Below are 12209 nucleotides of genomic sequence, written 5' to 3' on the forward strand. Positions count from 1 at the left end.
TATTCAGTATCCTATAATAAACCAAAAATGGAAAGGAATATGAAAAAGATTTTTTAAAAAGCAGCATTAAAGAAATTTAAAGTCAATCCTCTTAAGCCCTGCTGTTGTTTTATCAACCAAGTTTAAGAAGTAGTCTAAATCCTTTTATCATTTCAACCACCTTCACAGCATCTTCACCAGGAGTAGATTCCATCTCAAGAAGCTGCCCTCTTTGCTCATCCTTAAGAAGCAACTCCTCATCCTTCAGGTTTCATCATGAGATGCAGCAGTTCAGTCCCATCTTCAGATTCCACTTCTGATTGTAGTTTTTCTGTTTCCACCACATCTGCAGTTCCTTACTCCACTGAGGTCTTGGACCTCCACGAAGTCATCCATGAGGGTCGGAACCAACTTCTTCCAAACTCTTGTTAGTGTTGATATGTTTTCCCTTTCCCATGAACCATGACTGTTCTTAATGGCACTGAGAATCGTGAATTCTTTCCAGTAGGTTTTCAATGGACTTGATTTGATTGTCCAGGCCCATCAGAGGAATCAGGGTCTATGGTATACAGTTTTAGCCTTTAATGAAATGTGTTTCTTAAATAATAAGACTTGAAAGTAGTAATTCCTCCTTGATCCGTGGACTGTAGAATGGATATTGTGTCAACAGCCACGAAAACAACATTCATCTCATTGTCCCTCTCCATCAGAGTTCCTGGGTGGCCAGGGACATTGTCAGTGAGCGGAATAATTTGAAAGGACTATTTTTTTCTGAGCAGTAGGTCTTAATGCGTTCATGCATGCTTAGTCACACAGTCGTGTCCAACTCTTTGCGATCCCATGGGCCGTAATCCACCAGGCTCCTCTGGCCATAGGATTCTCCAGACGAAAATACTGGAGTGGGTTGCCATTTCCTACTCCAGTAGGTCTCAATGGTGGGCTGCAAATATTCAGTAAGCCAAGTTGTAAACAGATGTGCTGTCGTTCAGGCTTTGCTGTTCCATTTACAGAGCACAGGAAGAGTAGATTTAGCATAATCCTAAGAGCCCTAGGATTTTCAGATGGTCAAGGGGCACTGGCTTCAACTTAGAGTCACCAGCTGCATTAGCTCCTAACAAGAGGGCTGGTCTGTCTTGTGAAGCACTGAACTCAGGCATTGACTTCTCCTTCTTGCTCTGAAGGTCCTAGATGGCATCTTCTTCCAATAGAAGGCTGTCTCATCTACACTGAAAATCTGTTGTTAGTGTAGCCACCTTCATTTATGATCTTAGCTAGGCTTTCTGGATCACACTGAAACTTCTACATCAGCACTTGCTGCTTCACTTTGCGCTTTTATGTCGTGGGAACAGCTTCTTTCCTTAAACCTAACCTCCCTCTGGGAGCTTCCTTGTCTGTCTCAACCTTCATGGAGTTAAAGAGAGTCAGCGGCTTGCTCTGGATGAGGCTTTGGTTTGAGGGGATGTTGTGACTGGTTTGATCTTCTAACTTGATACTAAAACTTTCTCCACATCAGCAATAAGGCTTTTTTTCTTTCTTACCATTTGTGTGTTCACTGGAAGAGGACTTGTAATTTCCTTATAGAATTTTGCCTTCGCATCTTGGCCAAATGTTTGATACAACGGCCTAACTTTGAGCCTCTTTCAGCTTTTGACCTGCCTTCCTCTCTAAACTTGGCCATTTTTTAGCTTTTGATTTAAAATGAGAGCTGTGCAACTCTTCCTTTCACTTGAACGCTTAGTGGACCTTGTAGAGTTATTAAGTGGTTTTGGTTCAGTATTGCTGCATCTTGGGTGACAGGGAGCTGAGGAGAGGGAGAGTTGGGGTGGCTGGTCAGTGAAGCAGTCAGAACACGCACATTTTACAGTCAAGTTCCTGTGTTATATACAGGGACAGTTCGTGCGTGGCCCCCATGCCCCCAATTACAATAGTAACATCAAAGGTCACCAGTCACAAATCACCATAACAAATACCATAATAATGAAAAAATGTGAAATATTGTTAGAATCATCAAAATGTGACACAGAGACACAGAGTGAGCAGATGCTGTTGGGAAAATGTTACCCACAGACTCACTTGGTGCAGTGTTGTCACAAGCCTTCAATTTCTAGAAAACACAGTGTCTGTGAAATTCAGTTAAGTACATTAACAGGAGGTCTGCCTAACTCTGGACTGAGATGGAGAACTCTTAACGATACAGTGAGTGAATACGAGAAGGACAGAATGTCAATTCTGGAAAGACAGGGCATTTTACCATTAAATAACTTGAAATTAAAATATACTGTGTAGATCAACAGTCATAAGTGTGTTAACCGGTTGCCACGAACCAAGGCTGGATTTCCAGTTTGTGTGTTGTAATCAGATTTGCGGAGCATGTTTGCTGGAGTGAGAAGTGGCGCGTTGTCTCCCTGTTTTAGGTTGTGCTTCTGAAAGTCAGATGTGGCGTTAGTGGCATGTGCTCAGTCTGACACTTAATCAGAGGTTTTGCTGACAAGACAGGATTTTCAGCAGACGGTATAATGCTCAGTTCTCCTGGATTCGTGGAAATAAACCTGATGCGACTGCAGTGTTTTGGGGCCACGTGAAGTGCCTTGTGGGCCAGCGTTTGTGATCCTACGAGCTCAGCATGAAAAAGACACAGCACACTTTCATGTGATGTTATAAACAAGTCTCCTCAAAGATATGTGTCCCTCTTTCATCTGATTCATTTTGGGGAAAGAGTAAAGCCATGTATCAGTAAATGCAGTGAAGAAAGGAGCAGAGGTTTTATAATTTATCAAAGTGTATGAACTAGCACCTGTTTAAAATATGCAGTGCTCAGATTTATCTGGGGATAGCAATTTTTTTTTCCTGGAAATAAAATGATCAGTTATTAATATTCCCCTGGGACTGTCCTTTTGTTTCTTGGAATCTGCCTGGTTCTTTGCAGAACCAGTCTAAGTTCAAAAATGTTGCTTTTGTCCTCAAGTTATATGAGGAATCATCACTCCTGATTTAAAGTATGACTTTATTATTTCTCTTTGGTTGAATATTTTGAAGTTGGAAAAGCTATTCATCATAACCTCAAACCCAGTTTGGGAATAGAAATACTTGCATAATGTCCACGTGCTGTGGGTGCCTGCAGGGTTCTCTGTTCCCTGGTTTTATTTAAAAATACCTGGTGTTATTTTTTATATACAGCATCTCTGCCTACTTAGTTCTTGCCATACTGCTGTTCTAGATGGATTTAATTATTGCTCAGTGTCATTTTTTTTAATGTACTTTCCATATGTTTCTTTTTCCATGGGGAGGTTATTTACCCCCTTTTTTATCATGTTTTCCCCATTTCTATCCATTCCTCATCATAGGCCTTCCCACCATCTGAGGCCCGGCCGTAGCAGCCCAGGTTCCCAGCAGCTGCCCTCGATCGCCCGGCCTGCGCCGGCTCTGCCGCCATGGGGACCGCTCAGGTACTGTGTGCCCGTCCGTGCTCCGGCCGCGTAGGTGTCGGTGGGAGGTGCTGTGGTTGTGGTGCTGGAGGTGATCGGGGGATGGAGGTGATGCAGGGCATGCAGTGGATGGAAGTGAGGGGAGTAAGGACCCAGCGAGTGAGTGCAGGTGCTGTGACAGCCTCCCAGCTCCCAGTGGAGAATTTTCTGGCCCAGATGGAGGCGTGTCTGTAAGCGGCTCACAAATGCGGCACTTGTATGCTTGGTTGGGAAGCTGGGAGGGGCTGCTGGAGACCTAGGGGATGAGCATGAGATGAGGTCCGGGCTCTGGTCCTCACAGCATCACCTGTCACGTGAGCTGGGAGAGGGGGTCTGTGGACATGCATGCAAGGGCTTCTCTGGGGGACTGAGTGACCTTCCCGGGCTTGTGAAGGGCTTTCACGTGCTTTTGGTGGTGGCTGTGCTGGTGGGGAGAGGGGCAGGAAGTCCCTCAGCTGATGATGAGCCAGATGCGAGGTCAGGGGCCTTCTGCCGTTGCTCGCTCCTAAAACCCCTGGGGCCCTGTGTGCTCAGGACACCCCAGGAGGGCCACACCTGCTCACTCGTCTCTGCTCACATTTGGAGGGTATTCGGGAGCAGAGTTCTGACCTTTGATCTTCCCTGATGCCAATAAATAAAATACTCAGTTGAAGCCTTTATAGAGAGTGACTTTTCATTTGATTTTTCAAGGCAAGATGCGGCAATTTATAGTATATCATTCTTTCCTGCAGGGGAGATTTAAGCTGTGAAATATGGTCAGATTTCTGGTGGGCCCTTGTCCCTGCCCCCTGATGACCTTCTCCCATCCCTTCTCTCCTGTCTTGGGTCTCACCTGGTGACACCCCACAAGTCTGCACCTTGTATGTAACACCTTCTTTTACCATTCCAATAGACGATGTTGATGTGGAGTGTCAGGCTCCATAGCCAGGACGCGGTTGCTTTTTGGTGGGAGTTTCATGTAAGAGCCTTGAGGAGACCAAGCCTCTTCATTCACTCTTTTTAAAAATCTACTTCCCCCTCTGGTTTAGCAAAGATGAGGCATGATGCCTCTTCAGTGCTCTCATCAACTCTTCCGTCAAATGCCCTGCAGCCCATGAGATACAATTGTATATTTTCCCCATAGATTGGGTAAGGTACTTAACTGCAAAGATGAGAATTCACTCTGGCTCATGTGAACAGAAAACGACTTTATTAAAAGAGATGCTGGGCACGTCATGGGCCTCTAGACGGGCCTGGACAGACAGGATCTGCACAAGGCCACCAGGGGATGCTGGGGAGTCCACATAGGAGCCCCTTCTCGGGGTGTTCACCCCACCTTGGGGCAGGGCCTGGGCCCGGACGTGGGGTCCTGCCTGCGTCTCACTACGGGGAAGGCTGGAAAGCCCTTTTGTTGTTGTCTGTGCTCCTGTTGCCCTTGGAGAGGGGTCAACCCCAGAAATGACAGTGTCAGTGGTGTACAAAGTGCTTCAGAAATGCGGGGCGCCCATGGTGCTGGGCCCCGGTCCTTACCCCCATGGCACCAGGCCCCAGTCCACTCTGGGGTCCCTCTGGTTGTCCCCACACAGCCATAGCACTCGGTGTTTTCAATGAACCATCCTGTATGAAATGGAAATACACTTACTTTTGTCCCCAACGGGGTCCCCTGGTCTCACTTGTCACACCATCTCACTCCTGGTCAACGGTCTGGGGACAGAGTTCAGCCTGACCCGCCTGCTGTCTGTGCCCTGTGTGATGACTGCAGCCAACACAGCCTTGCAGACATAGGTACAGCTTGCTCAGATTGTTTCAGTTTTTGTTATAAACATATATACGTGACAAGAAAAGCTGGGGGAAGGGATGATGGGCACTCTGGTCTCTGGGGGGCTCCCATCCCCGCCTCCCCTACTCCACGCCCCCTTGGTCCCAGGGCCAGCAGCTCTGCTCGCCTGAGACCCTGACCTTCTCGGCACCAATGAGTGATACTCTTCATCCTTCAGAGGCCTGAGTTTGGGTGGTTCTGCCCACATGGGTCCTTGCAGGTCCCAGGAGCTTTTCCAGTGGATGCAGGGGTGCCATTGGGGGATTCAGAGGACCTCTGGTCTGACCCTCTTCTTTCACTCGTAGTAGGAGCTCCACTGTGTCCTGAGACTGCGGGTCCACAGGCATCCTTGCTGCCCATCAGTCAGCAGCCTGAGTCACTCCCAACTCTACCTCCCGATCCAGTCTCCAGGGGCATCCCCAGGTCTCCACGGATAACTCAGTCCCTGCTGGATGGTCCTCCCCTGGGGACCCGGATGCCTAACACAGCAGACTGCAGCGTCCTGGGGACAGGAGCAGGGCTGCAGGGAGCTGGGCTTCTCTGGCCACAGGAATGGTGTCATGCATGGCCGTGGTCCACGGCAGATCCAAATCCTGGAGGAACAGGCTTCTCAGGACAAATTCCAGCCCACACATGGCCTGGGAGGGGCTGCACAGCGCCTGCCCCCCGGGGTGACCCCAGAGTGACCTGTGACCACCCTCTGCTGCCTCTGCCATTAACATGGGGGTTCCCACCCCCACCCCTGGAAGAGCAGCCGCCATGCCTTGGATTTACATGCAGAATCTCTGAGAAGGGCAGTTTTTGTCAGATTCTGCCTTTGAGCAAGGAGAAAATCCCATGGACGGAGGAGCCTGGTGGGCTGCAGTCCATAGGGTCACTGGGAGTTGGACACGACCGAGCAACTTCATTTTCACTTTTCACTTTCATGCTATGGAGAAGGAAATGGCAACCCACTCCAGTGTTCTTGCCTGGAGAATCCCAGGGATGGGGGAGCCTGGTGGGCTGCCGTCTATGGGGTCACACAGAGTTGGACATGACTGAAGCGATTTAGCAGCCTTTGAGCAAAACTCTAAACTGTAGGGCTAATGTTTAAAAGGAACGGAAATGTAGAGCTAATGTTTAAAAGGAGCTCATCACTGTTATTGCTGTTTGGGTCAGATAATTCTCTGGGTGGGGATGTCCTGGGCGCTGAGGGAGGCAGGCAGCGTCCTGCACCCACCACCCCCCGCCCCCCACTGCTGCCAGGACCCTTCTCGCTTCCCCAGAGGTGGCACCACACATGGCTGGACACTGCCATTTGCCCAGGGAGAGGCAGCCCCAAGCCTGCTGGAGCACCTTAGGCATTATTAGGTTCAGTGGCCTCGAGCTGTTGTCTACAGGGCCTTTATTATCCATAAAATCAGAGATGATGTCATCTCATCTACATGCTGTTAACTTCAGTCTTCTCTCCTTCCTCAGTCTCAGATTTGTCAATTTTATTGATCTTACTGAACCAGATTCTGGTTTTAATGGTTTTCTTTGTTGTTTTTTATCCTGTTTGACTGACGACTTTTTCTGTTTTTTTTTTTTTTCTCTGTTCTACTTACATTGGTTTTCAGTTGATCTTTTTCAGTTTGTTTAAAGGTCAGAACTGAAGTCGATGACTTCAGACTTTCCCCTTTCCTGATAGAGGCACTGAGTGCTGAGATGTACCCTTCCTGGGTGTGGGAGGGTTTCGTCTTTCTATAGTCTCGACAAGTGTTTAAGTTACACAGACACATGTGGCTTTTTGCTGGGTAGGATGTCAGGACCCCACTATCTGGACCCGTTTGCGGCAGCGGCGCCTGCCTGCTGCCTGGATGCTGCCCCGCCGCTCACGCTGATTCCATCCTTCTTGCTCATTAAGTTTAGTCGCTCAGTCACGTCCGACTCTTTGTGACCCCATGGACTGCAACATGCCAGTCCTCCCTGTCCATCACCAACTCTCAGAGCTTGCTCAAACTCATGTCCATCGAGTTGGTGATGCCGTCCAACCATCTTATCCTCTGTCATCCCCTTCTCCTCCTGCCTTCAATCTTTGCCAGCATCAGGGTCTTTTCCAATCAGTGAGTTCTTCATTTCAGGTGGTCAAAGTACTGGCGCTTCAGCTTCAGCATCAGTCCTTCCAATGAAAGACTGATTTCCTTTAGGATTGACTGGTTTGATATCCTTGTAGTCCAAGGGACTCGCAGGAGTCTTCTCCAACCCCACAGTTCAAAAGCATCAATTCTCTGGCACTCAGCCTTCTTTATGGTCCAACTCTCAGATTTGTACATGACCACTGGAAAAACCATAGATTTGATCATAGGGACCTTTGTTGGCAAAGTAATGTCTCTGCTTTTTAAGTTTGTCATACGTTTACGTTTGTCATAGCTTTTCTTCCAAGGAGCAAGCGTATTTCAATTTCATGGCTGCAGTCACCATCTGCAGTGGTTTTGGAGCCCAAAAGAATAAAGTCTGACTCTGTTTCCACTGTTTCCCCATCTATTTGCCATCAAGTGATGGGACCGGATGCCGTGATCTTAGTTTTTTGAATGTTGAGTTTCAAGCCAGCTTTTTCACACTTTGTCTTTTACCTTCATCAAGAGGCTCTTTAGTTCCTCTTTGCTTTCTGCCATGAGGGTGGTGTCATCTGCGTATCTGAGGTTATTGATATTTCTCCCGTAAATCTTGATTCCAGCTTATGCTTCATCCAATCCAGCACTTCTCATAATGTATTCTGCATATAAGTTAAATAAGCAGGGTGACAAAATATAGCCTTGATGTACTCCTTTCCTGATTTAGAACCAGTTGGTTGTTCCATGTACAGTTCTACCTGTTGCTTCTTGACCTGCATACAGATTTCTCAGGAGGCAGGTCCGGTGGTCTGGTATTTCTATCTCTTGAAAAATTTTCTACACTTTGTTGTGATCCACAAAATCAAAGGATTTGGCATAGTCAATAAAGCAGAGGTAGATGTTTTTCTGGAACTCTCTTGCTTTTTCCATGATCCAGTGGATATTGGCAATTTGATGTGTGCTTCTTCTATCTTTTCTAAATCCAGCTTGAACATCTGGAAGCTCATGGTTCATGTACTGTTGAAGCCTGGCTTGGAGAATTTTGAGCATTACTTTGCTAGCATGTGAGATGAGTGCAATTGTGCTGTAGTTTGAGTATTCTTTGGCATTGCCTTTCTTTGGGATTGGAATGAAAATTGACCTTTTCCAGTCCTGTGGGCACTGCTGAGTTTTCCAAATTTGCTGGCATATTGTGTGCAGCACTTTCACAGCATCATCTTTTAGGATTTGAAATAGTTCACCTGGAATTCCATCACCTCCAATAGCTTTGTTTGTCATGATGCTTCCTAAGGCCCACTTGACTTCACATTCCAGGATATCTGGCTCAAGGTGAGTGATCACACCATTGTGATTATCTGGATCATGAAGATCTTTTTGTACAGTTCTTCTGTGTATTCTTGCCACCTCTTCTTAATATCTTCTGCTTCTGTTAGGCCCATGTCATTTCTGTCCTTTATTGAGCCCATCTTTGCATGAAATGTTCCTTTGGTATCCCTAATTTTCTTGAAGAGATCTCTAGTCTTTCCCATTCTATTGTTTTCCTCTGTTTCTTTGCTTTAATCACTGAGGAAGGCTTTCTTATCTCTCCTTGCTTTTCTTTGGAGCTCTGCATTCAGATGGGTATATCTTTCATTTTCTCCTTTGCTTTTCACTTCTCCTCTTCTCATAGCTATTTGTAAGGTGTCCTCAGACAACCATTTTGCTTTTTTGCATTTCTTTTTTTGGGGATAATCTTGCTCCCTGTCTCCTGTACAGTGTCATGAACCTCTGTTCATAGTTCTTCAGGCAGTCTTTGTATCAGATCTAATCCCTTGAATCTGTGTGTCACTTCCACTTCAGGATCCCCTTATTTTTCTTGTCTGGTAGTACAGTCTTGTTTTCCAGCGATCTTTAGGATATATTCCTAGTTTTCCTTTGCTGTCATCTACGTGGCTTTGGGGAAGGAGAGAGACTCGTGAACCTTCATCCCCCCTGCCTCTGCTCCGTGTTTCTCACGCCCTCTTTGTTCTCTCTCATTAGAGACCCTGGGAGGCCGTTCCAACCCCACTGAGGCAGGGGCCTCAGTCTCCCCTTAATATCTATGATTCTCAAATGGGTCACCTTTGCCCCCATGGGACATTGGCAATGTCCAGATGGAGTTTTGGTTTTTATAGCTGGGGGGAGGGTGCTAGTGGCATTGAGGGAGTTGAGGCCACGATACTGTGAACTGTCTTGCTGCTGCTGCTGCTGCTAAGTCACTTCAGTCGTGTCCGACTCTGTGCGACCCCATAGACAGCAGCCCACCAGGCTCCTTCATCCATGGGATTTTCCAGGCAAGAGTACTGGAGTGGGGTGCCATTGAACTGTCTTGCAGTGACCCCCAACAAAAATGACCTGTGTGGAAGCCAACAGGCAAGGTGGTCAAACCCTGCTTCACTTTTATGGCCTAACCTATGGTACTTAGGTATCCTCAAGGGTTCGAATAAGAAACCTAAGGGAATCATATCATCCTAATGTATAACTGTTTCTCTTCAGTGTGCGAATTTTGCATGGGGGATCTCAGGACACCAAATGATGGCAGGTTTGCATGCAAACTCATTTAAGTGGATCATATTGAAAAGACACATTTGCACTTTTCAGGATGACTGTAAACTATCTGAAACAATCTGCTGAGATTATTCAGATGGCTATTATTTCATGGGTATAGGTGATTCAGTGTGAACAGTTGTGCATGTGACCCTCATTTGGGTAATTACTGTGATTGCATCTGTTACACCAAGATTCGAACAATATTTACATGGGCCTTCCCCAGTGGCTCAGATGGTAAAGAATCTGCCTACAGTGCAGGAGACCTGAGTTTGATTCCTGGGTCAGGATGATCTGCTGGACAAGGGAATGTCAACTCATTCCAGTATTCTTGCCTGGATAGTTCCATGGACAGAAGAACCTGGGGGTTATAGTCCACGAGGGTCTCAAAGAGTCAAACATGACTGAGTGACTAACATCTAGTATGTTCAAAGAAAGAAACAAACAGGCTGCATTTTGATATTCTGTCTCATTTAAAATGAGATAAATTATAGAAAGGGTTAGCCCTGCTTCCAGTCAAGCCACAACAATTATAAATTCAGACCCCTAATTTATTTTGCAGAAGAAAATTCACTTTCCTCAAGATAACTACAAATAGATCTGTGTTTCTCAGAGACAAAGGTATATAGAAAGAGAAACAAAATAATACCCATTTATGGTCCTAAGTGTCTATATATGATAGATTTGTGCTTGAGAGGCAGCCATCTAGTAAGCGTTACTTATTGTCACAGGGTGAAGAGTCACTGGTTTTTAGAATGCCCTTTGATTTCTTAAAATGTCTTACTTTGACAAACCTAATTTTTACCTTATTAAACTCAGGAGACCACTTTGGTTTTGCTGTTTATGGGGCTAAACCCAGTGGTGGGTTCTTCTGCTTGTTTCTCCCTTAGCAGCAGGAAGACCAGGAGGCCACTGGTGTCACCTGTTGTGTTGGTGGAGAATCCTGTATCTCGTGCTACAGAATGAAATGCAGGTGGAATGTGTAAAAATATGAGATTTTCCTGGCTCAGAGGCAGCAGTAAACTCCTCTTGACTGTGGCCAGGATCCTTTCCCCACTTCCTTTCCGCCCCTGAGGGGCTTCGGTCTCCTCATGTCTGTGGTTAGGTAACACTTCTCTGTGAGGAGTCCTGAGCACAGAATGGCGAATGTCCATTGCTTTTATAAGTAAATACTTTTAACTGTTTTAGTTCACTTTCTATTAAAAATAAACCGTACAAATTATTTGTGAAGTGTCTTCTCTCTGGCTACTTCAGAGACTGACTTGTGAACATTGTAATTTTAAGTTTTGTTAGGTTAGTTGTCTCTTCTCTTTTTAAAAATCCTACAAGCACTCTATCTTACCATGGAGAGATTAGCATAAACAAAACAAGATTAAAAGATGGTCATTGTTGATGTGTCCGTGTTTTATGTCCTCACACATGTATATATCCATAGTATAGACTAATAAAATTATGTCAATTGTTTTAATAATAGTTTGACAAATTAATATAGTATATTATAGCAACTCTCCTGGTCAATAAAGATATTTTAAAATATTTATCTTTATTGAGTCATAATTAACATACAATATTATATTAGTTTCAAGTGTACAGTATAGTGATTTAGCATCGTTCAGTTCAGTTCAGTCACTCAATCGTGTCTGACTCTTTGCGACCCCATGAGTCACAGCACGCCAGGCCTCCCTGTCCATCACCAACTCCCAGAGTTCACCCAAACTCAAGTCCATAGAGTCGGTGATGCCATCCAGCCATCTCATCCTCTGTCGTCCCCTTCCCTTCCTGCCCCCAGTCCCTCCCAGTATCACAGTCTTTTCCAATGAGTCAACTCTTTGCATGAGGTCCAGTATTGGAGTTTCAGCTTTTGCATCAGTCCTTCCAATGACCACCCAGGACTGATCTCCTTTAGAATGGACTGGTTGGATCTCCGTGCAGTCCAAGGGACTCTCAACAGTCTTCTCCAACACCACAGTTCAAAAGCATCAATTCTTCAGTGCTCAGCTTTCTTCAGAGCCCAACTCTCACATCCATACATGACCACTGGAAAAACCATAGCCTTGACTAGACAGATCTTTGTTGGCAAAGTAATGTCTCTGCTTTTGAATATGCTATCTAGGTTGGTCATAACTTTCCTTCCAAGGAGTAAGCATCTTTTAATTTCATGGCTGCAGTCACCATCTGCAGTGATTTTGGAGCCCAAAAAAATGAAGTCAGACACTTTCCACTGCTTCCCCATCTATTTCCCATGAAGTGATGGGACCAGATGCGATGATCTTTGTTTTCTGAATGTCGAGCTTTAAGCCAACTTTTCACTCTCCTCTTTCACTTTCA

General features: G+C 45.8%; 1 long non-coding RNA gene across 1 annotated transcript in view; it reads left to right on the forward strand.

Moving 5' to 3' along the window:
- LOC113884897 overlaps positions 1 to 12209 on the forward strand; it is a 244947-nt gene that overhangs the window by 103241 nt on the left and 129497 nt on the right. Inside the window, exon 2 of the long non-coding RNA XR_003509040.1 lies at positions 3324 to 3425. This is a non-coding gene — a long non-coding RNA (uncharacterized LOC113884897). The remainder of the gene's footprint in view (positions 1 to 3323; positions 3426 to 12209) is intronic.

The sequence above is a fragment of the Bos indicus x Bos taurus genome, chromosome 27 (genome assembly GCF_003369695.1).
Source record: "Bos indicus x Bos taurus breed Angus x Brahman F1 hybrid chromosome 27, Bos_hybrid_MaternalHap_v2.0, whole genome shotgun sequence".
Classification (NCBI taxonomy): Eukaryota; Metazoa; Chordata; class Mammalia; order Artiodactyla; family Bovidae; genus Bos; species Bos indicus x Bos taurus.